The sequence below is a fragment of the Choloepus didactylus genome, chromosome 8 (assembly GCF_015220235.1).
Source record: "Choloepus didactylus isolate mChoDid1 chromosome 8, mChoDid1.pri, whole genome shotgun sequence".
Classification (NCBI taxonomy): Eukaryota; Metazoa; Chordata; class Mammalia; order Pilosa; family Megalonychidae; genus Choloepus; species Choloepus didactylus.
In genome coordinates, this window is record NC_051314.1 from 42,284,584 (window position 1) to 42,308,842 (window position 24,259).

The 24,259-nt window shown below is 37.3% G+C and overlaps 1 pseudogene; it reads right to left on the reverse strand.

The window, feature by feature from the left end:
- Positions 1 to 1,697: 1,697 nt before the first annotated feature.
- Positions 1,698 to 6,540, reverse strand: LOC119542611 (annotated as a pseudogene).
- Positions 6,541 to 24,259: the final 17,719 nt, after the last annotated feature.

Here is a 24,259-nt window from a genome sequence, read left to right on the forward strand (position 1 = left end):
TAAAACTTTGACACTGGCCCAAGCTTACAGATTTTCTGTATTCTCTGGTACCCTAGGTTAAATATCTTCTCAGAGGAATCCCCAGTTCTTTATATATTTAGATTACTGCAGGAAACCTTCACATTTTGCCAGACATACCTAGACATATCTAAATCCCAGAAGATGCAGTTCAAACTTCATCCTACATAAACTTCTCTGATCTCACCTTTTTAACCTAACGTGTGTCTTGGAGAAATTGCTTTGTTCTTGTTATCAAATGCTGTTGCAGTTAATATTTTTGTACACATGTTATTTTGTACCTGTTGAATCTGTCTATAGAAAAATAAAAAGAAAAGTAGAATTGCTTTACAAAGAATATGTGTACTTTGGAATTTGGTGGGCACTACCAAAATGTTTAACGTCCACTTTTAAAAAAATTTTAATATATGTTTTTAGATTTTAATGCCTTCACTGTTTTAAAAGGTTTTTTAAAAAAATGTATATATATTTTATTAGCGCATTTGTGGGTTTACAGAAAAATCAGGCAGAAAAGTACAGAGTTCCCAGACAGCCCCCAACCAGTTTTCTGTATTATTAATATTTTGCATTAGTGATACCTTTTTTACAATTGATGAACCCATATTATTATAATTATATTAATATCTATAGCCCCTCATTTACATTAGAGTTCACTTCGTGTTGTTGCCAAGTTCTGTGGTTTTTTTTTTTTTCTTTCTTAAATTTTGTTGTGGTAACACATGCAACCTAAAATTTCCCATTTTAACCAGTTTCAAATATACATTTCAATGGTGTTAATTACATTCACAATGTTGTGCTACCATCACCACCACCCATTCCCAAATCTGATGCCCTTTTTCATCCTTCACCCAGCTGAAGGGGTTCCAGCCATGGTGGGTGGTGAGGGTGGATAAGGTTCTGGAACATTTCTTTTGAAAATCAGAGTGCGCAGGGGCTGAGCTCACCCAGCTTCCTGATGGCTCTGATGCAAACGACTGAGCTGCATTTTTACCTCTAGTTCCAACCTGCCAGGCTGCACTGTCAGGACAGTAGCTGAATCTTACTCTAAGTCTTGGTGCCCCGAAGGCACAGAGAGGCTCCGCTGAGAAGTATGTAAGGACTCTTTAGTCCACGTGGTGTTCCCTGCCTAGCCTCATCACCCCTTGTTGTTCACTGTTTGGATCCAGCTGGCTTTTTCTTTTTTTCATTTAGTCAATTTGGTGCTTTAAGGATCAAAGTTTAAGTCTACTGAGGATTTTCGAAGAATGTTTTGGAAGTACCAAAGGCACTCCCAGGAGAAGCACTGGAGATGTTTCCAGCAAGGGGCGACCCCGAAGACCCGGACCCACTCAAGCAGGCTGAGGTTATGGGCAACTTTAAATAAATTTCAAAAAATTAACTTGGGGGAAAAAAACATCAGCAGACTCAAGAATTAGGATTTGTGTTTGTTTTTTTGTTTGTTTGTTTTTTTAAATGTATTTATCAGTAGCTCATTTATTGTGACACATTTGCTTTTCTGACTCTGAGCTTGGGGGAAGTCATTTGGATGAAAGTTCAGGTTCGCACATGACATTGACTTGTGGAACTCAGCCTGCACTCCCCGCCTGAAGGGCTGTAACAGACAAGAGCACGAATTCTCCTTTCTAGGATGACTCTGCTTGCCACCGGTGCCCGCTCTCTCCGTGCCTCACTCAGGTATGCTAATTCTGGGTAATTTCTTTGAACAGCACTGAGGTGGCCTTCAAAGGAGACGGCAGGTGCCTCGAGGAGGAGTACTGGTACCCAGTGGTGCCCATCCCCAGGGAAGGAGCTCGCTTGGCCGAATGGAATAAGTCACAATAAGCAAAACAACAATGAGCCTTTTTCTATCTTTCCTGACCCTTTAATTAAAATAAAATTTATTTTATAAACCGAAGCAATAGAGAGGCAGGGCAGGTGTATATTTGGCTCCCTGAAGAGATGCCCCATCCTGGCTGTGGTGGCACGCAGGGTCAGGACCAGCATCTGGTGCATGAGCAGGTCGTGGACATTCAGGTCAACAGCCAGGATCAGGTTGACGGTCTTCAGCTCTGAGGTGGCCGACACCACATTCTGCGGCATTTCCTTGTGTGCCAAATCCACGAGGAGCACGGAGTCCCCCCAGCGGCTGTTGCGGGTCAGCTCTGTCAGGTACTGGGGATCTGCAGCAGGCCCCTCCAGGGATTCCACGATGTGCAGGTCGTCCTGAGTTAGTTTGATGGTCAGTGCCGCCTTGAGGCCCAGCACGAGTCCCTTCATGGGCAGCACGCGGTACTAACTGGTGGGGCCCTGAGGGCCGTGGGCGACGCCTCCTCCTGGCCAGATCCCAGAGCGGATGCTGCCATGAGGGGCATCCACTGCCTTTCTGCTTCTAGGGATTCCAGGATCGTTCCGCACCTAGGCTCTAGTCTTGGTCTTGCCATCGCTGATTCTCTTGAGGTTCTTCTGCCATATGGTGCCCCGGTGCAGGATATCTAGTCTGGGCGCCATGGCAAAGACTTCGGGGTACAGCTCCGCCAGGACCACGTGCTCCTAACAGAAGCTGGGTATGGAATCCACCCAGGCCTGCACCCGGTCGTGGTGAGCGGGTACCCGGAATACGCAGCTGTGCAGCGCGGGCACCGGGGAACCTGCGCTCGCCGTGGGCCCCGGCTCCTCCGCAGGCCACGCTGCCTCTTCTCCAGGGTGTTCAAGCTCCCGCAACCCGCCACAGAACTCCCGCCCTCGCCTGGGCACAGAGGAGCTGCAGCATCCCTGCGCCACCTAATGTTGATTTTTGAATGCTTTGTCAGTGAGAAAAACAATATTCTCACTGCAACATTCATTTTCATTTCTAAGTGTTATTAAACACTCTTTACCTATAAGAAGTTCTGTTTTATTTTCCTTTTTAAAATTTGAACTGTCCATATTCTTTACTCATATTTTCATTGGGATCTAAACAATAACCTTCTTACTGATTTAAAGGCAATCATTATACATTAAGGAAATTAGCTGTGGCTAGGTGGACATGATTCCTGCTCTCACCCTGCTTAACCTCTAGTGGGGGGAGCTTTTGGTCCAGAGAGGGATGGTTTGTTCTGTAGGGCATTTATTTAATTTTTAAATTGTATTAAGATTTTAGCAGTTTTTAGCGGTTTGGCTGTATTTATGTACTAGAAATTGCGTTAGTCAGGATTCTTAGCTGCCAGCTAAATTAATTTAAGCAGAAACTGGATTTATAATGGGTTGCTCCCAGGATCTCTGGGAGGGTGTGTGAAGTTGCCTGTGAGGCTAACCAGCTAGGAACCCCGTTCTAACTCGTGCTTCAGGCAGTGAAGGTGCTACTGCCATCACAGCCTGCCCTGTTGACCCTAGAGTTGCTTGTTTTGCACGTCTGGAAGCTGCACGTGGCTCTTGCCACTGTAAGAATACTGCTTGATCTCTGCTTCTATATGTCACTAATTCCCTGTTAAAATCTGAATGTATCATATTGTATGAGACAAAGACGACTAATTAATTAGTCCCTGTAGTAAAGGGCATTTAGGTTGATACTTTTTTTTTTTTTTTGTAATTACAAACAATATGGAAATGATTGCTTCGGGCACCTGTGATGTTGTATCTATGGAATAAATTATTAGAATGTAACTGGAAGGTCATAGTATATATACACACTTTGGATTTAACAGGTATATTTAAATTGTTGTCCAAAATATTTATTTTGAATGTATGAATGCATAGTTTCTCAAGTCCCTGTGAATACTGGACATTAGCAATCATTTTAATTTACCATCTAATAGGGGAAATATGGTATCTCATTTCTTGTTTTAACGTGCATTTCTTTAATTACGACTGAGACTGCATATGGTTCAAATGTTTATTGGTTATTATTTTATTTGTTCTGTAAATCATTTGTAATGTCCTTTGGTCATTTTTAATAGAACACTTTTGTAAGGAACTTAGTCTTTGTTATGTATGTTGAACATATTTTTCCTGGTTTGTTATTTATTAGCTGAGTTGTCATTGACTTTTTTTATAAACTATAAAATGTATCAATATTTTCCTTTATGGCTTCTATATAACATCATCCTTAAAAGATCTTCCCCTCATTAAAATTCTATTAAAATATTATTTAATTTTTTTTGTAATTTTATGGTCTTAATTATTATATTTATATTTATTTTTCATTTCAAATTTATTTTGTTATAAGAATAAGGAAAGGATCCAGCTTTATCATTTTTTTTTCAAATGGCTTGCCAGTTTTCCAACAGTCTTTATTGACTTATCTATCATTTTCCCATCTATTTGGAATACATATTTTCCAAATTTACTGTGTGCCTGGAGTACTCTATTCTGTTTCATTGATCTATTTGTCTATCCCATGTTTCTCAAATTGTGGTTTTTGCATTAGAGAAGGCATTCCTTTAGCCAAAATGATTATAAATAATATTTAGTCTGTTAATAAAATAAAAACTAAAGCAGTTAAATTAGAGAATCAGAAAAAATAAATGCATACCTGTGGTGGATTACATTATGTTCCCAATTTAGACATGTTCTTGGTCTTGATCTGCATCCTGTTGGTATGAACCCATTGTAAACAGAATTTCTTGAAATTGTTATTTTAATTAAGGTGTGGCCCAGCTGAATGAGGGTGGGGCTTAAATGGGTACTGAGTCCTTTATAGGCAAAAAAATATTTCTGATGTATGAGAAAAAGCTGTGGGGAAGAGTTGGAAGCTGGAAGTCAGTGGGAACTGGAAGTGTAAGGTGACATTGCCGTGTGACAGGAAGCAGGGATTCAGGATGCCCAGTCACCCCAAATATTGTGGCAAGCCAGCGCCAGAATGCTACTGATCCTGGGAGGAAGCAAGCCTTCTAGCCCTCGGAAGAGAGAGATAATAAATTCCTCTTGTTTCAGCCAAGTCATTGAAGAGTATTTGTCATAGCAGCCTGGAAAACTAAGGTGGTACCCTAAATATTTTAATTTAAAATATATAAATACACTTTAATTTGCAAGTGCTTGATTTAGAACTCAGGTGGGTTTTTTTTTTTTTTTTTTGGCTATCGATCTATTTTTAATTTTTGTGTCACCAGCCTTGCTTTAATGATACTCATATATTTCTTTAAAGTGAGTCAAGAACTTAAAGACATTTATGAATAATTTGAGTGAGAATCCCTGTAGATTTTTACTTTTTTAAACTACACTTGGGTATCCTTTATTAATCTCCGTGTTTGTCACTGGGTTTAAGTTCATAAATTATAGAGAATTTTTGTATCTATGTGTGTGAAAGGTATTTTTGGTAGTTTACTTTTTTTTTTATTAAGATTTATTCACACATCATACAATCATCCCTGTAGAGTTTTTATGATTTGTGTAACAATCTCTTACAGTTTTTTCATCCACACCCATTTAAAAGAATTTTTTTTAGCAATTTACTTCTATTGTGCCTTTCTAAAACATTAAACTTAGTTTTATTAGAAACAACCTTCTTTTTGAATGCGCATTTCATGGTTTTACGTAACATTTAATTAAATTAGGTAATTACTTAGTGTTAATAGGCATAAACAGTTCTGAGAAAGAACACAATGAACTTTAACCACGTGAACAGATTTGTGGGAATGTAACAGAGTGGTCCATTGGCTCTGAATTTTCTGTGTTTAGAGGGCATTGGTGGGTATATTTTTTAGTGAAATTAGAGTTCATCAGTTAAGCTGGTGAGTTAGTTTAGGGAAGGAAAATCACCTCTGGGTCCTGTTATTGAAATGCATATTCCCATGCTCATTTCAGACCTAGTAAATCAGAATTTTTAGAGGTTTGAATCCTCCCTCCCCTCCCAGAGAAATTGAAAAATTGGCAAGTATTCTAGGAGATTCTAAAGCACTGTTTGAGAGTCATAGATCTATTATTTCTTTAGCACCCAGCTGTTCTAGTTGATGTAGCTCTATAATATTTTAATATTTGGTAGGGTTTATCCCCAATTTTCTTCTTTATTTTCTTGGCTAGTTCCATGTTTATTTTATCAGATCAAAGTTAACATCTTACTTTCAAATTGCTTTACTTCAGGTTTTATTGATTCAATACATTAACTTAGAGAGAATTAGCATTTTTACAATGTGAAATTTTGTTTTCCACAAACAAGTTATATCTTTCTACTTATTCAAGGATTTTTAATATGTCTCAGTAGGGTTTTAAAGTTTTCTTTATAATAGACCTTACAACATTCTTGTTAACATTTCTTCCATTTTATTCCTACAGAAAATGGACCTATTTATCCAATAAAGGTTCTAACTGGCTATAGTTTGTATATTGAATAACTATTGCTTTTAAATTAGAATTCTGTTATCAGTCTCCTTTTTGATTTTTTTCTCATTGTTTCTAATTGTTTTTTTCTCATTTCATTCTCTTTTGTTTTCTAGGTACTATATCTACTGCAAACAGTAATCACTGTGTTTTTTCTTTTGCATTCTTTTTATTTTTTGTTTCTCTTTCCAGTGCACAGACTTCTGCAATGGCACTCTGCTGCTCGGCAATATGGAACTGGGTTCCCATGGGGATCTCGTTTATTCCTCCTATCGCTGGCCCTATGGCCACAACTCTTACCAGTCCAAGCAAATTATTCTGGGACCTTTCAAAGCTGTGCTGTTTACTTCTAGAGAAGTTTTGAAAGGTTTCATCCTCCCTCAATTTGCTCCAAAGTGAACTGTGTTTGCAAGATATTTTTCTTAGTCGCTATTTTAAATTTGTAACTATTTTCTGAGATAATTGAACATGGCTTATTATTTATTTATGTTTAATTTTTATTGCATTTCAGGTTGGGTATTAGTGTATAATTGTCTCTATCTTATTAATTAATAGCAGGAGTCTTTTCCGTCAGCTTTTTAAAGATCTGAAAAATAGGACATTTATCTTTTAGTTTCTTTTTCCTCTTTTTTTGCATAAATTTACTTTGTTTTTACATAAGCAAATGAGTAGCATTTTTCATGTATAACTTTGTCTATGTACAAGACATTTGTGGAATGTGGGTAATTGTTAAGTTGGATAACGGAAACACAGAAATTCATCATGCTATTCTTGCTACTTGTCTTATGCTTTTGGATTTCAAAACAAAAAACCACACACACGCAATTAAGGGCATTAACTTTGAAAAAAGCTTTTCCCTTCTGGGATCTGACAAATATTTACCAATTACTTTTTTTCTCTAATTAACTTTATCAAAAAATTAAAAAAAAGCAGACAATAAAAAATCATTTCAAACATAACCAAAACAAAGGAATAAGAAAAAAAAATAACCTAAAATAACTACATTACTTTCAACATGTTCCTATTCTGCCTGAAGAAAATATACAAACTATAACCCAGGAAAGGAATAAGAAAAACAGATAACCTAAGGAAACTGCATTTCTGTGAACTTGTTCCTACCATACCCACCAGAAATTAACAAACCATAGCCATTCCTGAGCATTCCCAGAACGTTAAATTTACCCATGATAATTTATCTATTCTTATTAGATTATCATTCCCCCTTCACTAATTGCTATCTATCGCTAGAGAAATATTATGTTGCCACTAATGTGGACACTGAAAAATGTGAAATAAATGGTTTAAAATGTAGAATCATTACTTTTATGATTTTATTTTTAGTTCATTCTTTCATTAATTTGAAATAATTTTTTGTTTGATCTTAGATGAGAATATGATATTTTCTTCCTAAAGAGACAACTGAGTGCCCTAGCACTATTTACTGAAGAAACTTTCCTCTTTATATATACTCCCACCCCCCTTTCCTACATATTTATGATGCCACTTTCTGTTTCAGGACAATTTCATCCTTACATGTATCTGCCAGTTATTTTTTTCACAATAACCCGCTTACAATTTTTGCAGTTTTTATTATTTTAATAACAGAAAAATCTCCTTCATTACTCTTAGTAAATTTCTCAGATCTTTTAATCCATTCACTCTTCTTGAAAAACTTTGGAATCATGTCAATTTCTAAAAACAATCATTTGGGGATATGATTTAAATAGTATTAAATCTACATAGTTACTAGGAGGACTATTAACATCTTTTTGAGATTCATTCTTCTCAAGGTGGGTACGTAGTTTGGTTTTCCAATTATTCCAGCCTTGTTTTAAGAACCTCAGTGAAATTTTATAAATCTTTTTTCCTATATGTCCAGCACATTTCTTCTTAAGGTTTGTAAGTATCATAATTTTTTTGGCAATTGTGAACTAAATTATTTTTTTCTAATTAAATTTTATCTTTTTTGTTATTCCTGGCTTATATAATACTATGGATTTTTGAATGCTTATTTAGCATATACCTACTTACTAAACTCTCCTGTTAGTTTTAAAATTTTTTCTAGAATTTGTTTTTTTTTTTTTTTTTTTTTTGCATTTACTTGGAAAATAACCATTATCAAGAAATAATCTTCTTGATGTTATTGATTGGCACAGTGTCCCAGAATAATGCTAAATTATAGTGACAATACTGAGTAAACTTTTATTGCCTCTGATTTTAATGAGAATTCCTGTAGTGTTTTACTGTTAATCATGGGGTTATAGATTGATTTAGGATATATATAACACGTTGTATGAGTTTCCAGGGAGGAGGGAAAATGGTGGCTTAAAACAATAGGACTATATTCTTTCTCAGGTCTGGAGGTCAAAAGTCTGAAATCAAGGGTGTCGGATTTACTACTCTGGATTTTCATTTTAATGAAGGACACTCCATTCCATTCCTTTCTCCTAGCTTCTCGTGGTTGCTGGCAGTCCTCAGTGTTCCTTGACGTGTAGATGCACCACTCCAGTGTCTGCCTCTGTCTTCACATGGCCTGCTTCCCTGTGTGTCTCCTCTGTGCCTCTGTGTCTCCAAATCTTCCTCTCCTTATGAGGACACCAGTCATTGACTTTAGGGCCCACACTCATCCAGAATATGACCTCATTTTAACTTGGTTATATCTACAAAGATCTTGTTTTCAAAGAAAGTCACATTCACAGGCACTAGGTCACATTCATAGAACTTGGACATATCTTTTTGGGGAACACAGTTAACCCACAGGACATGTCAAGAAAGTATTTTTAGTACCTTTACTGCTAAGATATTTTCTTTTTTGGCTGTTTTAAAATCAAACATTGATACCACATTTTTATTATGTCAAATGCATCTTTTATTTGTAATTTCTTAATTTCTCCCTATCAATTTTATATTTACTTTCTCATTCTTAATTTTCTATATTTATATTTTTCCCTTTATCATGATAGTGCTTGCCAGAGGTTTGATTGTTTTGTTTTGTTTCACAGAAAAAAATCTGTCTCTCAGATTTACTCTTCATTTTAACTTTTTATTTTTTAAATTTATTAATATTTGCTTTTGTCTTAATTATGTCTTTTCACTTTACTTAGAATTTTTTTTCTGTTTCTCTTTCTCACTTCCTGAGTTGAGCATTTTGATACCTGCTTTGATGCCTTCTCATTTAATAATTAAAATATTTACCACCCTGGATTTTCATTTTAATATAAATTTGGCCACACACCATATGGTTTGATAGTTAGCTTCACAGTTAGTATTATATTCCACTAAGAATTAAAGAAAATCTGTGAATTCCAACAGCTTTAAAGGAAACATTAGTGGTTTATTTAGGGAATTTTTATCTTGGATTCTTGTTGAATTCTTCTCCTTGAATGTAATCACTCCTGTGATAGGCTTACAAACATGCACCTGGGGCTGGGTTCTCTGCCCATCTGCTGGACAGCAAACCCTTTGTTCCTCCACACCCATACTTAGTAAGTCTAGCTATTGCTTTGATAATGCTGCATATCAATCACCTTCAAATCTTATAGTTTTCAATGGAGATATTTATTTTGCACTCAAGGCTCAGAAAGTCAGCTGGGCCAGCTTTGCTTCAGGCTGTAGGTCTGAACCATATTTTTCTGCCCAGAACTGCACACTATCACTTCACCCCACATCCCATTGATCAGAGCAGGTCAGAGCAAGCCCAAGTAGGGAAGAAAAGTATACTCTGTGCATAGAGAAATCGTGGGAAGGACAGAAAAGGAAGAACTGTGAAACAGTGGTATAGCACCCATAAGCAAGGGTAAGAACAACGGCTTTACTTAGATTTTTTTTTTCCTGGACTTTTTTTAAACAGTGTAGTTGTAAGACCTAGATGGCCCAGGTTGGGGTGTTAGCTAAGCTCAAGAGTCCAAGGAGGCACCTGCTTGATCAGATGTTAATGTAGACCATGGGACAACAGTGATTCTTACACCATATATGTGCTTCAGACAAGCTTAGCATGGGAAGAAAGTCATTAAGGAAATAGGGTCAGAGTCCTAGCTAGAGTAAAAACTGTAAATGTTAGTTTATCAACTCAGGAGTGAAAGAAAGACCACATTCTTTATTTCATTAAGTTGAAGTATAGACTCAGTCCTCATTGCTACATCAGGATTTACATCACAACATATTTCATGTCTTCCCCATTCCCTCACTGAAAGTTGCAAAACAATCTGGGAGGCTTATGCTGATTCCCAGAAAGTGTGGGAAGGATCTCTGATTTTTAAGCCCTCAAAATTGCTCCATATATCCTTATTCTTCCTTAAACATAGAAAAGAGCCAGGGAGGATATGCATAGAAAGATCAATAGTAATTACATTGAGGGCAGGGATATACATGTGGAAGATGGGATCGGAAGTAAGGAGAGGATATCTTTTCTTTTTCTTATTTTTGTACCCTTTTTAAGGTGATGAGTTTATAAGTAATTTTGTTACCATTCTTCTCAGTGTTTTTCAAAAAAATAATGATAAATAAAGAACTTATTTAATAGGATTGTTATAGACATTAACAACATAAAAAAAGTTTAGTATAGTGTTACCCCACAGTAAATTCCTTAACCTGGTGTGCTGGTTGTTCTGTTGTCAACTTTGCTATGTTAGGAACTATATTTCCCAGAATCTCCTTTCTTGTGTGGTACCAGATAGAGTTGATTAAAAGTGAAGTCACATGATATTTGAGAGGTGGAAATGAAGCTGCAGCTATTATAACTGAAGGTCATTACGGTAGATAGAGGTAGATACAGTGGTGCAGATGGGATCCAGTTTGTCCTTGCTTTTCCAGACTTCATGTTCAGAGATCTCCACTGTTGACCCTGTTAACTCACAGCAGTAAGGTGCTTCTTTATGAACTCACAAAGGTGGTGTCCACAAAAACTTAACCATCTTTGATAGTTCCCTATTTGCTCCCGTTTGGTACTAATCCAGCAGCTGGATGTGCCAGATTTCCATATATCTCTCCAAGATCCAACTTTTCATTCAAATAGGACTAGTGGATGAATATTCTTTGATTCTTCTACTTACCTTTGCAGACTTTTATTTCACAGCTGCTTCTACAATTGCATAAAGTGTAATTCCTATAATAATTTCCTAATTCTATGATCATTATAGTTCTGTCTCTGACTGCACTATAACTTACATAGTTATTGGTACTAGAAACTATTTTAGGTCTACAGAACCTTAAGATTGAAAATTTGAGATCAGTTATCTGATGAGATCAGTTTAAAATGCATTAACAAATCTTTGCCAGAAGTAAAGGCACATTGGTGGCCCATGGCATGTTATGACAAATAGTTACTTAAATTGTCACCTGTAGACATGTATTACATTTTCATGTAAATAAGGAATATAATTGAGTTGGCTGAATTCTTCTAAGTGTGCTGGAGGACTTGTGGGGAAAAAATGAGTTCAGAATTTTAAAATCTCAGTTCAAGGCCTGGTATTGTGACCAGAAAGTTTCTGTGATTGCCCTAAAATAATCCCTTATCTCCTGTAGTGGTAGGGATGTTATTTCTAAGGAGCAAACATAAAGTTTAATACTAGATCTCACAGAGTGTTTTGTTATATTTAGGGTATCAATTGGGAATTTATGGTAGATTTCAGTGAAATGGGATACCTTGAATCCATAAAGTTTGCTGAACTTTCTTCTACAACAAAACTAGCCCTTTCTTCCTGGTCTAAATAGGTTAGTCACCTTTTCCTTGAAAAATTGCAATGGTCTCCTCAGTTATAGTTTCCTTGTAGGAGATTGCTGATCCTCCTATGAAACTACCTTCACCACTTCTCACTGCTTCTAGAACAACAAGGCTCAAATCCAGGTAGGCCTCAGGGGTCAGGTACAAAGTGTGACCAATGAAGAGGTGCCATAACCACTAAAAGATTTGCATGATTTTGTCAATTTGTATCAACAAAAGCCTGTATGTGAGAATAGAGCTTAAGTGAGTGTGATAATGGAAGGAATGCAATTTAATTTGATACAGTGAATTGATATGGGTGTACTAAGCAGAGATTCTGGATTAAATGTGTTAGAATAAGTGTCTGGGAGTGGCTTTAACAGTTTGTTATATTGATTGTCTGATATATGGACCCAAAAGTGAACTTCACTGAATGAAGGTAAAATGCATTGATTTCCTTGGAATAACAAAGAGGACAAAATCAAAGACTCAGCGATCAGAGTGCTAGAGTAGATTTATTATGTATGTCATGCTCACATACTCCCTAAACATATCCTCTGGGAGGATCCTGCAGACTTTCTGTACCCATGACTTTGAAAAATGCACTGGTGATGGGAGCAGCACTGACATCCTTGAAGAGCTCTGTAGTGGTGTTCTCTGTAAGCAAGGAATGACAAAAGGAATTGCTGCCATTAAACTGGAGATGATATTTCAGGGGGCAGTGGCCATATAGTAGCACTTAATGTTGATAGACAATGGAGGGGGTCAAGGTTACCAAAATGGGCAGCAGAACCAAAATAGTTTGCTCTGAGATGCAGAGGTCTTTGACTTTGGCTAATAGATATTCTCTAACTAGCAGGATCCCCACATTAGTTCCCTGCCCTGTGGAGTGAGGGTTATTAGGATAGGAGACACCAAGTAGAAACTACTAACCCTGCCTTGACTTACTGAAATAGTAAACCAAAAGCAACATTGAATTTCTGCTAGTAGTGCCAGCAATTGAGGACTTGAAAGATGCAAGAGTGGTGATTTCTCATTACAATTCCATTCAACTAGTCTACCTCATTGATGAAGAAGACAAATAGATCTCGGAGAATAACGTGGAATTTTGTAAACTTAATAAGTGATGACTTTAATTGAGCTGCTGTTATAGACATGGATTCATTATTGGAACAAATCTGCATATCTCTTGGCTCTTAGTATCTGGCTAATACTTCTTTCTCTGTACCTTTAGTAAAATACAGTAGAAGTTTACTTACAGCTGTCAAGAACAATACACTTTCACTTCCCATATGAGGACAATATCAATTATTTAGTCTTCTGTCATAATCTAGTCCATGGGAGACCTTGATTGATTCTCCATGCAACTATGTATTATTCTGATCCATTGCACTAATGATATTATATTTGGACCTGGCATACAGGAAGTATTGCCTTGGAAGACACATAGGTGGCAGAAAGGGGGAAATAAGTTTCATCTGAATTCAAAGATCTGCAACCTTGATGAAATTTCTAGAGATTCAGTGGTTTTGTGGTATGTCAAATCTCTTCCAAGGTGAAGAATGAAATGTTGTATCTGGCTTTTGCTATCTATAAGGAAGAGGTACAGCACCTGGTGGGCCTCTTTGAATTTTGGAGAAAAATATACATCATTTGGGCATGGCTACTCCAACCCCATTAACTGAATAATCTGAAAGACTATTTGGTTCAAGGGGGTCCTGGAATGAGAGAAGACTCTGCAATAGCTCCAGGCTGCTGGGTAAGCCACTGTGCCTGTGTCAGATAGGCGTGCTGTATGAAGCCTTTTGTAGGTCCCTATAGGTGAATCACAGTGCACATGTTTAAGTTCTTGTCACAAAGCTATGCCATCCCTTGCAAGTATCTATTCTCCTTTTAAGAAACAGTTTCTGGCTTGCTAAAACTTTTAGTTAAGACTAAACACTTGACCATGGGTTATCAAATGACCATATGATCTGAGCTGTCCATAATGAACTGGGTGGTGTTTGATATTTGACCTGCCAACCTTTAATGTTGGTCATGCTCAGCAGCATCCCATGATCAAATGGAATTATTATATATGAGATGGGGCCTTACCAGCTCCTAAAATCACATGTAAGTTGCATGAGCAAGTGGCCCAGCTGCCCATAACCCCTATTACTGTTACACTGCCTCCTCTCTCCCAATTTGCATTTATGACCTATGACCTCAGAGACAGTTGCTATGACAAATTGACTGAGGAAGCAAAATTTGAGGCCTGCATTTACAGATGGTTCTGTATCACATTCTGGTACCATCTGAAAATGCACAGCTATGAAACTGCAGCTCTATTTCAGAGAAGCCCTGAATGGCCATGGGAAAAGTCTCTTGGTGAGAAACATCAAACAATGAACCTGACTGCTCATTTTACCTGAAAGGAGAGATGGCCAGAAGTTGAGTCCCACATGGCTCCAAGGACAGTAGCTACTGGTTTGACTTGATAGTTAGGGGCTTGGAATGGACATGATTAGAAAAACTGGTGACAAAGATGTCTGGGAAAGAAGTATATGGATGGACATCTCTGAATGACCAGAGTGTGAAGATGCTCATGTCCCATATGAATTTTCACCAAAGAGTAACCTTGCCTGAGGGTAAAGGGGAATAGGTAGTAGAAGAAGAAAGTTATAAATACCAACTGTGACCATGTGGCTAGCTGCAGAAATGAGGACAGTAAGAGTTATGAGCATTTCTTCCTTATTTTGCCAAGAACATATTTGTATATCCATATACTTATTCCAGTAGCTAGACAGACCTAGCTTCTACATTTCTCAGCAAGCTTCAACTTGTTCACTTGCTCCATGGTTTGTTAGTGACCTCTCTATGATCTTTCTACTCATCTTTTTTGGACCTTTATTTATCCAGGTCCTACTATAATTTCATAAGGCTTAATTTCTATATCAAATTCTTTATTCCATAATACTCATAGTGGTTCTTCTTTCTTCATTGAACCATAACCAAAATACCAGGCTTATAAATGTCCACATTGTCTGGACTCTGACTATCCTGTGATTTCATCTTCTGTGGCTCTTCCCATTTTCCATTGGGTTTCAGCCACACTACCTTTTTTTTTTTTTCATCACCATTGGCAAGCTTATTCCACCTTTAAGGTTGCTCCTTTTGTATAGGCTGATCCCTCTTCCTGGAATATTTACTTGATCATCACATCTGGCTTCTTCTTAGTCAGATATCAGCTTAAATGTCACTTCTTCACTCCATCTCTCCATTTTAATTGTCTGCTTAGCAACTATGGTGGATTGAATTATGTACCCCAGTTGTGACATGTTCTTCGTGTTGATCCATATTCTGGTGGGTGTGGGCGCGTTGTAAATAAGATCTCTTCAAGATGTTACTTCAGTTAACAGTTAGCTCAACTGAATCAGGTTGGGTTTAATCTGGGTTACTGGAATCCTTTACGAGAGAGTGAAAGTCAGATGGAGAGGAAGCCTACAGGGAGTACCTTTGTAGATATTCATTGTAGAAAATTTATAAAAAGGAGAAATGTATCATGAAAAATATAAAAATCATTACTAACCCTCTCAAGAGCTACTCACAATCACAAATATATACATATTATTAATTGACCTCAGACCTGAAGCTATTAAGCACATATTTCCTAAATAAAAAATGAGTTGTCTGCAAGCTGTCTTGACATGGTCTGCAAAGTCTCACTACGTGAAACAGCACTCAGCAGATTGTCAGAGAGCTTTTGAGATAACCCAAAAACGAATCAGACCTCCCCCTTCCTGTTTTACCACCTCAGCTTTATCCTCTAAGTGAAGATGCCTGATAGTTTTATTTCATGAGCATGTTATAAAAATTATGCATAATTTATATTTATGTTGTCAACAGTTGATGAGAATTGGCAGTAATGTGATTTGATTATCATTATGAATCAAAAATGAATAAAGTGTGGAACGTATCTTTATATTTGTCCTATCACATTAAAGTCACCTTCTGTGTATTCAGAGTCATACAATAATCAACATCCCAAAATTAGTGACAGAATAAATTCTGCAGTTATATTTACATTTATTGTTACATTACATTACCCATTTTCTAAAATCATTGCATATTCTGCATACAACAGCATATCACTGAGCAAAGGAGTCTTTCTATCTTTGAAAAGAAAACAGTGTTCACATCCAGGCATTCATAAATGTGAGAAACTTCAGTGAGAGAAACACATCAACCACAATAAGAAAATATCCTCTCACAAGTAAGATTTCACCCACGTAATTGAATGACCATGACAAGCTGTGATAGTAATACCAAATGTCCCTGGAATGTTTCTTAACCATTATTACATTTCTGGAAACAATTCATGATACAGACTTCCCTGACTTTAAAAGTACATTTGAGGGACTAGAAAAATAAACAAGAGATGAACTTGCTAATATCTCCAGAGCAATAATACCTAAATATAATCCACGCAGAACTTGGCATAAGTCTGTACATCAAAATGTGGTTAACTGGATGGATAATTAAAGTGGATATTCCATTATTGTTATTTGTTTAACAAATATTGGAAGTTTATAGCAAAAAATTAAAGAAAAACTGATTTTAGAATTTATAATAAGTTGGCTTTGTAAACTACATATCTTCAGTACTATCATTTAAAAAAATAACTTTGGAGTAGACTAAACTTACATAGTCACCTGTAAAAATATTAAACTGCAGCAATATAAATTATTTGCAATAGCTCTGTAACTGGAGAAAAAGCATGGAAATACAAATGCAATATATAATGCCATAATAAAATATATTAAGGCATATCAAGATTTGAGTCACCAAAGTATTGGTTTCACATGAAATCATAATTAATTCATGTTCTGTCTCTTTTCTGTGTAGAAAAGGACATAAACAAGGGGAGTTTTCATTCACATCTCCCCTACTGTCAAATTCCAAATGAAATGAAACCAAAGCAAGCACACTACAAAATCTGATTCAAAGGAAACCTCAGACCTGAAGCTATTAAGCACATATTTCCTAAATAGAAAAACGAGTCGTCTGCAAGCTGTCTTGACATGGTCTGCAAAGTCTCACTATGCGAAACAGCACTCAGCAGATTGTCAGAGAGCTTTTGAGATAACCCAAAAACGAATCAGACCTCCCCCTTCCTGTTTTAGCACCTCAGCTTTATTTTAGCAGAAGAGAAATTCTCCTTTACGCTCTAAAAGAGAGCTCCAAATATCCCAATAAGGATTTGGGCTGTGTATCTTTTGATTTGGAATAGGTTTTCAAAATCTGGGAAGTAATGCACCGACTGCATGCAAAAGACGCATGATTAATGTCTCATTTAGGGAAGTAAAAATTAATTACTTTTATTAGGTATATCAACTTCTGGCAATTAAAACCCAAATTTCAGGAAAGATTTTAGAGTGATTAAAGACTGCATAGCATAGTTGTTAAGAAGCAAGGAATCTGGAATCTGACAGTTTGAATTCTATTTCTGCATGTTCTAACTCCAACTTTGGACAACTTTCAACAACTTAGACCTGCCTGTGCCTAATTTTCCTTGTTTTTAAATAGAAATAATAGTAGCACCTATCTCATAGAGCTATGTTAGGAATTAAATCAGTTAATGCATATTTTATAACAGTTTATGTCATCTAGTGTTATATGTATTAACTGTAATATGATAATTATTGCTATTATAGTATTGTTATAGTTTGACTGTTTTTCAATTCCCAGTTTTTTTCTGTGAACCCACTAACTTTGTACCATGTAGTCACTCTCTGTCTTTAGGGGACTTGCTAAGTAGCTTCCTTTGCTTTGTGGATTTCCGGACCTCTACAAAACAGTTGTGTGTGTGTGAGATGGGAGAGGGAATGGAGAGTGAGCAATAGTGTCTGTCCTTAGCTTCTTAAATGCATTAAAGAGAAAAAACTTTTATTCCATGTTTCTTAACATTAATCATAGGCAAAACTGTGACGTTGACAGGTTAAGATTTTCTTCTGTTGCATACAACTTCTTGTTCTACCCAACAATCATGGTTTGAGTTGTGTTCCTGCCTTAAAAAGGCCTGCTACTACAGAGTTCAGCTTCTTGAGACAGGGTCCATCTTCTGGATCTTTCCCTTATGCCTGAATTCTATTTACTACCATAACACCCCTGGTGAATGACATCCATGTTCCATATCTCTCAAAATCTTGTCTTCTGTTAGGCAATCCTGGACAATAATGTGTTAATCAGAAAAATGAATCCTAGATGGAATTTTAGTTTAATATGTTATGCTTTCCAAGTATTGTCTCAACCTCTTTTCTTTTGCACTGGTTGTCTCTTACACATTAGAAACCATCTTTTTGTAGACAATTACTTATACTCTTTTTGCCTCAATATTACGGCCCATGATGATTCATGTAAAAGATAAGAATGAATAAATGACTGAGTTTAGATATTGCTTGGGGTGTTTTATTCATTCTTGAGTCTAGAGGTTTGGCTATATAGGAATAATAGAGACCTGGCTCATTCTCATATATTTTAAGATGAAGTTGTTTTAATTTGATCAGTGCTTCCCAATTCATAGCTGGTGAGATGACCAGTGATAAAACGTTTGGAATGACCAGGGATAAAACATTTACCTACCATTTCCGAATTAGTTTGAGAAACATTGCTTACTCACTCTACTCTTCAAAATTCATATCATGTTAAAGACTTTGAGAAGTTTGATAAGAACAAGCATGTTTAATGTTACTTTAACCATTTCCTTTGTGCTTTGTATAATATCCATTAATATCTTATGAAACAAATATTTTTTGGACTTACCTTTGGGAAAGACTGTTTGAGTTGAAAGGCATTGGAGTATATTCAGAAGATCAAAATGATTATACTTAAATATGAGCTTGATATAAATAAAACAACAGATCTGAAACTGCAGTTATGCTTATCCTTTTTATTGTTTAACAATATTTGGAATAACAGTTCATCAAACTTTTCTTCTACTAATTTGAACACTTGACTGTCCAAACAGGTAGATTTTGATTTTCAAAAATGATAAATGAATTAAGGTCCACACTCTAAGAGAATGGCAAATGACTCATGGCACAGCCTCCATGTAGCTAACTGCATGCTGTGAGAAAATTAGGTTGTCTTATTCCATGGACTATACAGTAGCTCACACTGTTCTGGGAATTAGCCTACATTAAATTTTAGATCACAAAAAGCTTCATATGCTATTAGTAAAACTGTAGTTGTCAATCCTTTCCCTAATGAGAAGTCAGAATAATTAGAACTGAACTGGACTAATGCATCTCCAACTCTTAGTGCAATTGGTGAACATAGCAGAAAGTCTACAATGACTATTATTTTTATAGTTTAAGCAGCTCTGCCAAATGTGCACTATGTTGGGGGAAAACAGAATTCTATTAAATGCTTTAGCTCCCCTTTAGGGCCTCGAAGGATTTAAATTTACCTTCTTTTTATGCAGAGCCACAATTCGTTGGAACCTGAGTCAAGTGGAAACAATGTGTCCCCATATTCTAATACCTACTGGGAACTATTAAAGGCACCACATGCTTAAATAGAATAATGTAATCATAGCATCTAAAATGCTTCTGCATTTTCCAAAATAATAATTTTCCAGTTTTGCATGTTCCCTAAAGTCAGAAGTGCCAGGGAGAATTGTGCCTCTACTGTCGTTCCCAATTTCTGGCCTTGGAACTCTTATCTTTCTTTCTATTAAATTTAGTGAGATTTTGTGACTGTAGTAAATATTAGCCTAGTTTTAAGATTCATCCCAGACCACTGGCTGTTGAAATCATATTTTCTTTTTCCTACTGCTGAATAAATTCTCAGGACATAGGAGAGAATGGGGAAGAAATTTAGTGCTGTAGGGGTTTTCTATTCACCATCATTTTCTCCTTTTTCTTTCTACCATCTTTGTTAAAAAATTAGTGCTGGGGAGGCGGGGCAAGATGGCAGACTGGTGAGCTGTAGGTTTTAGTTACTCCTCCAGGAAAGTAGGTAGAAAGCCAGGAACTGCGTGGACTGGACACCACAGAGCAATCTGACTTTGGGCATACTTCATACAACACTCATGAAAACGTGGAACTGCTGAGATCAGTGAAATCTGTAAGTTTTTGTGGCCAGGGGACCCGCGCCCCTCCCTGCCAGGCTCAGTCCCGGGGGAGGAGGGGCTGTCAGCTCCGGGAAGGAGAAGGGAGAACTGCAGTGGCTGCGCTTATCAGAAACTCATTCTACTGATTCAAACTCCAACCATAGATAGACTGAGACCAGACACCAGAGAATCTGACAGCAACCAGCCCAGCAGAGAGGAGACAGGCATAGAAAAAAAACAACACGAAAAACTCCAAAATAAAAGCGGAGGATTTTTGGAGTTCTGGTGAACATAGAAAGGGGAAGGGCCCTGAGGCACATATGCAAATCCCGAAGAAAAGCTGATCTCTCTGCCCTGTGGACCTTTCCTTAATGGCCCTGGTTGCTTTGTCTCTTAGCATTTCAATAACCCATTAGATCTCTGAGGAGGGCCCTTTTTTTTTTTTTTTCTTTTTTTTTAATCCTTTTTTCTTTTTCTAAAACAATTACTCTAAGAAGCCCAATACAGAAAGCTTCAAAGACTTGCTATTTGGGCAGGTCAAGTCAAGAGCAGAACTAGGAGAGCTCTGAGACAAAACGCAATAATCCAGTGGCTGAGAAAATTCACTAAACACCACAACTTCCCAAGAAAAGGGGGGTGTCCGCTCACAGCCATCATCCTGGTGGACAGGAAACACTCCTGCCCATCGCCAGCCCCATAGCCCAGAACTGCCCCAGACAACCCAGTGTGACGGAAGCGCTTCAAATAACAGGCACACACCACAAAACTGGGCGTGGACATTAGCCTTCCCTGCAACCTCAGCTGATTGTCCCAGAGTTGGGAAGGTAGAGCAGTGTGAATTAACGAAGCCCCATTCAGCCATCATTTCAGCAGACTGGGAGCCTCCCTACACAGCCCAGCAGCCCAGAACTGCCCTGGGGGGACGGCACTCACCTGTGACATAGCACAGTCATCCCTCAACAGAGGACCCGGGGTGCACGGCTTGGAAGAGGGGCCCACTTGCAAGTCTCAGGAGCCATACGCCAATACCAAGGACTTGTGGGTCAGTGGCAGAGACAAACTGTGGCAGGACTGAACTGAAGGATTAGACTATTGCAGCAGCTTTAAAACTCTAGGATCACCAGGGAGATTTGATTGTTAGAGCCACCCCCCCCCCCCGACTGCCCAGAAACACGCCCCATATACAGGGCAGGCAACACCAACTACACACGCAAGCTTGGTACACCAATTGGACCCCACAAGACTCACTCCCCCACTCACCAAAAAGGCTAAGCAGGGGAGAACTGGCTTGTGGAGAACAGGTGGTTCGTGGACGCCACCTGCTGGTTAGTTAGAGAAAGTGTACTCCACGAAGCTGTAGATCTGATAAATTAGAGATAAGGACTTCAATTGGTCTACAAATCCTAAAAGAACCCTATCAAGTTCAGCAAATGCCACGAGGCCAAAAACAACAGAAAATTATCAAGCATATGAAAAAACCAGATGATATGGATAACCCAAGCCCAAGCACCCAAATCAAAAGACCAGAAGAGACACAGCACCTAGAGCAGCTACTCAAAGAACTAAAGATGAACAATGAGACCATAGTACGGGAGATAAAGGAAATCAAGAAGACCCTAGAAGAGCATAAAGAAGACATTGCAAGACTAAATAAAAAAATGGATGATCTTATGGAAATTAAAGAAACTGTTGACCAAATTAAAAAGATTCTGGACACTCACAGTACAAGACTAGAGGAAGTTGAACAACGAATCAGTGACCTCGAAGATGACAGAATGGAAAATGAAAGCTTAAAAGAAAGAATGGGGAAAAAAATTGAAAAAATCGAAATGGACCTCAGGGATATGATAGATAATATGAAACGTCCAAATATAAGACTCATTGGTGTCCCAGAAGGGGAAGAAAAGGGTAAAGGTCTAGGAAGAGTATTCAAAGAAATTGTTGGGGAAAACTTCCCAAATCTTCTAAATAACATTAATACACAAATCATAAATGCTCAGCGAACTCCAAATAGAATAAATCCAAATAAACCCACTCCGAGACATATACTGATCACACTATCAAACACAGAAGAGAAGGAGCAAGTTCTGAAAGCAGCAAGAGAAAAGCAATTCACCACATACAAAGAAAACAGCATAAGACTAAGTAGTGACTACTCAGCAGCCACCATGGAGGCAAGAAGGCAGTGGCATGATATATTTAAAATTCTGAGTGAGAAAAATTTCCAGCCAAGAATAATTTATCCAGCAAAGCTCTCCTTCAAATTCGAGGGAGAGCTTAAATTTTTCACAGACAAACAAATGCTGAGAGAATTTGCTAACAAGAGACCTGCCCTACTGGAGATACTAAAGGGAGCCCTACAGACAGAGAAACAAAGAAAGGACAGAGAGACTTGGAGAAAGGTTCAGTACTAAAGAGATTCGGTATGGGTACAATAAAGGATATTAATAGACAGAAGGGAAAAATATGACAAACATAAACCAAAGGATAAGATGGCTGATTCAAGAAATGCCTTCATGGTTATAACGTTGAATGTAAATGGCTTAAACTCCCCAATTAAAAGATATAGATTCGCAGAATGGATCAAAAAAAATGAACCATCAATATGTTGCATACAAGAGACTCATCTTAGACACAGGGACACAAAGAAACTGAAAGTGAAAGGATGGAAAAAAATATTTCATGCAAGCTACAGCCAAAAGAAAGCAGGTGTAGCAATATTAATCTCAGATAAAATAGACTTCAAATGCAGGGATGTTTTGAGAGACAAAGAAGGCCACTACATACTAATAAAAGGGGCAATTCAGCAAGAAGAAATAACAATCGTAAATGTCTATGCACCCAACCAAGGTGCCACAAAATACATGAGAGAAACACTGGCAAAACTAAAGGAAGCAATTGATGTTTCCACAATAATTGTGGGAGACTTCAACACATCACTCTCTCCTATAGATAGATCAACCAGACAGAAGACCAATAAGGAAATTGAAAACCTAAACAATCTGATAAATGAATTAGATTTAACAGACATACACAGGACATTACATCCCAAATCACCAGGATACACATACTTTTCTAGTGCTCACGGAACTTTCTCCAGAATAGATCATATGCTGGGACATAAAACAAGCCTCAATAAATTTAAAAAGATTGAAATCATTCAAAGCACATTCTCTGACCACAATGGAATACAATTAGAAGTCAATAACCATCAGAGACTTAGAAAATTCACAAATACCTGGAGGTTAAACAATACACTCCTAAACAATCAGTGGGTTAAAGAAGAAATAGCAAGAGAAATTGCTAAATATATAGAGACGAATGAAAATGAGAACACAACATACCAAAACCTATGGGATGCAGCAAAAGCAGTGCTAAGCGGGAAATTTATAGCACTAAACGCATATATTAAAAAGGAAGAAAGAGCCAAAATCAAAGAACTAATGGATCAACTGAAGAAGCTAGAAAATGAACAGCAAACCAATCCTAAACCAAGTACAAGAAAAGAAATAACAAGGATTAAAGCAGAAATAAATGACATAGAGAACAAAAAACAATAGAGAGGATAAATATCACCAAAAGTTGGTTCTTTGAGAAGATCAACAAGATTGACAAGCCCCTAGCTAGACTGACAAAATCAAAAAGAGAGAAGACCCATATAAACAAAATAATGAATGAAAAAGGTGACATAACTGCAGATCCTGAAGAAATTAAAAAAATTATAAGAGGATACTATGAACAACTGTATGGCAACAAACTGGATAATGTAGAGGAAATGGACAATTTCCTGGAAACATATGAACAACCTAGACTGACCAGAGAAGAAATAGAAGACCTCAACCAACCCATCACAAGCAAAGAGATCCAATCAGTCATCAAAAATCTTCCCACAAATAAATGCCCAGGGCCAGATGGCTTCACAGGGGAATTCTACCAAACTTTCCAGAAAGAACTGACACCAATCTTACTCAAACTCTTTCAAAACATTGAAAAAAATGGAACACTACCTAACTCATTTTATGAAGCTAACATCAATCTAATACCAAAACCAGGCAAAGATGCTACAAAAAAGGAAAACTACCGGCCAATCTCCCTAATGAATATAGATGCAAAAATCCTCAACAAAATACTTGCAAATCGAATCCAAAGACACATTAAAAAAATCATACACCATG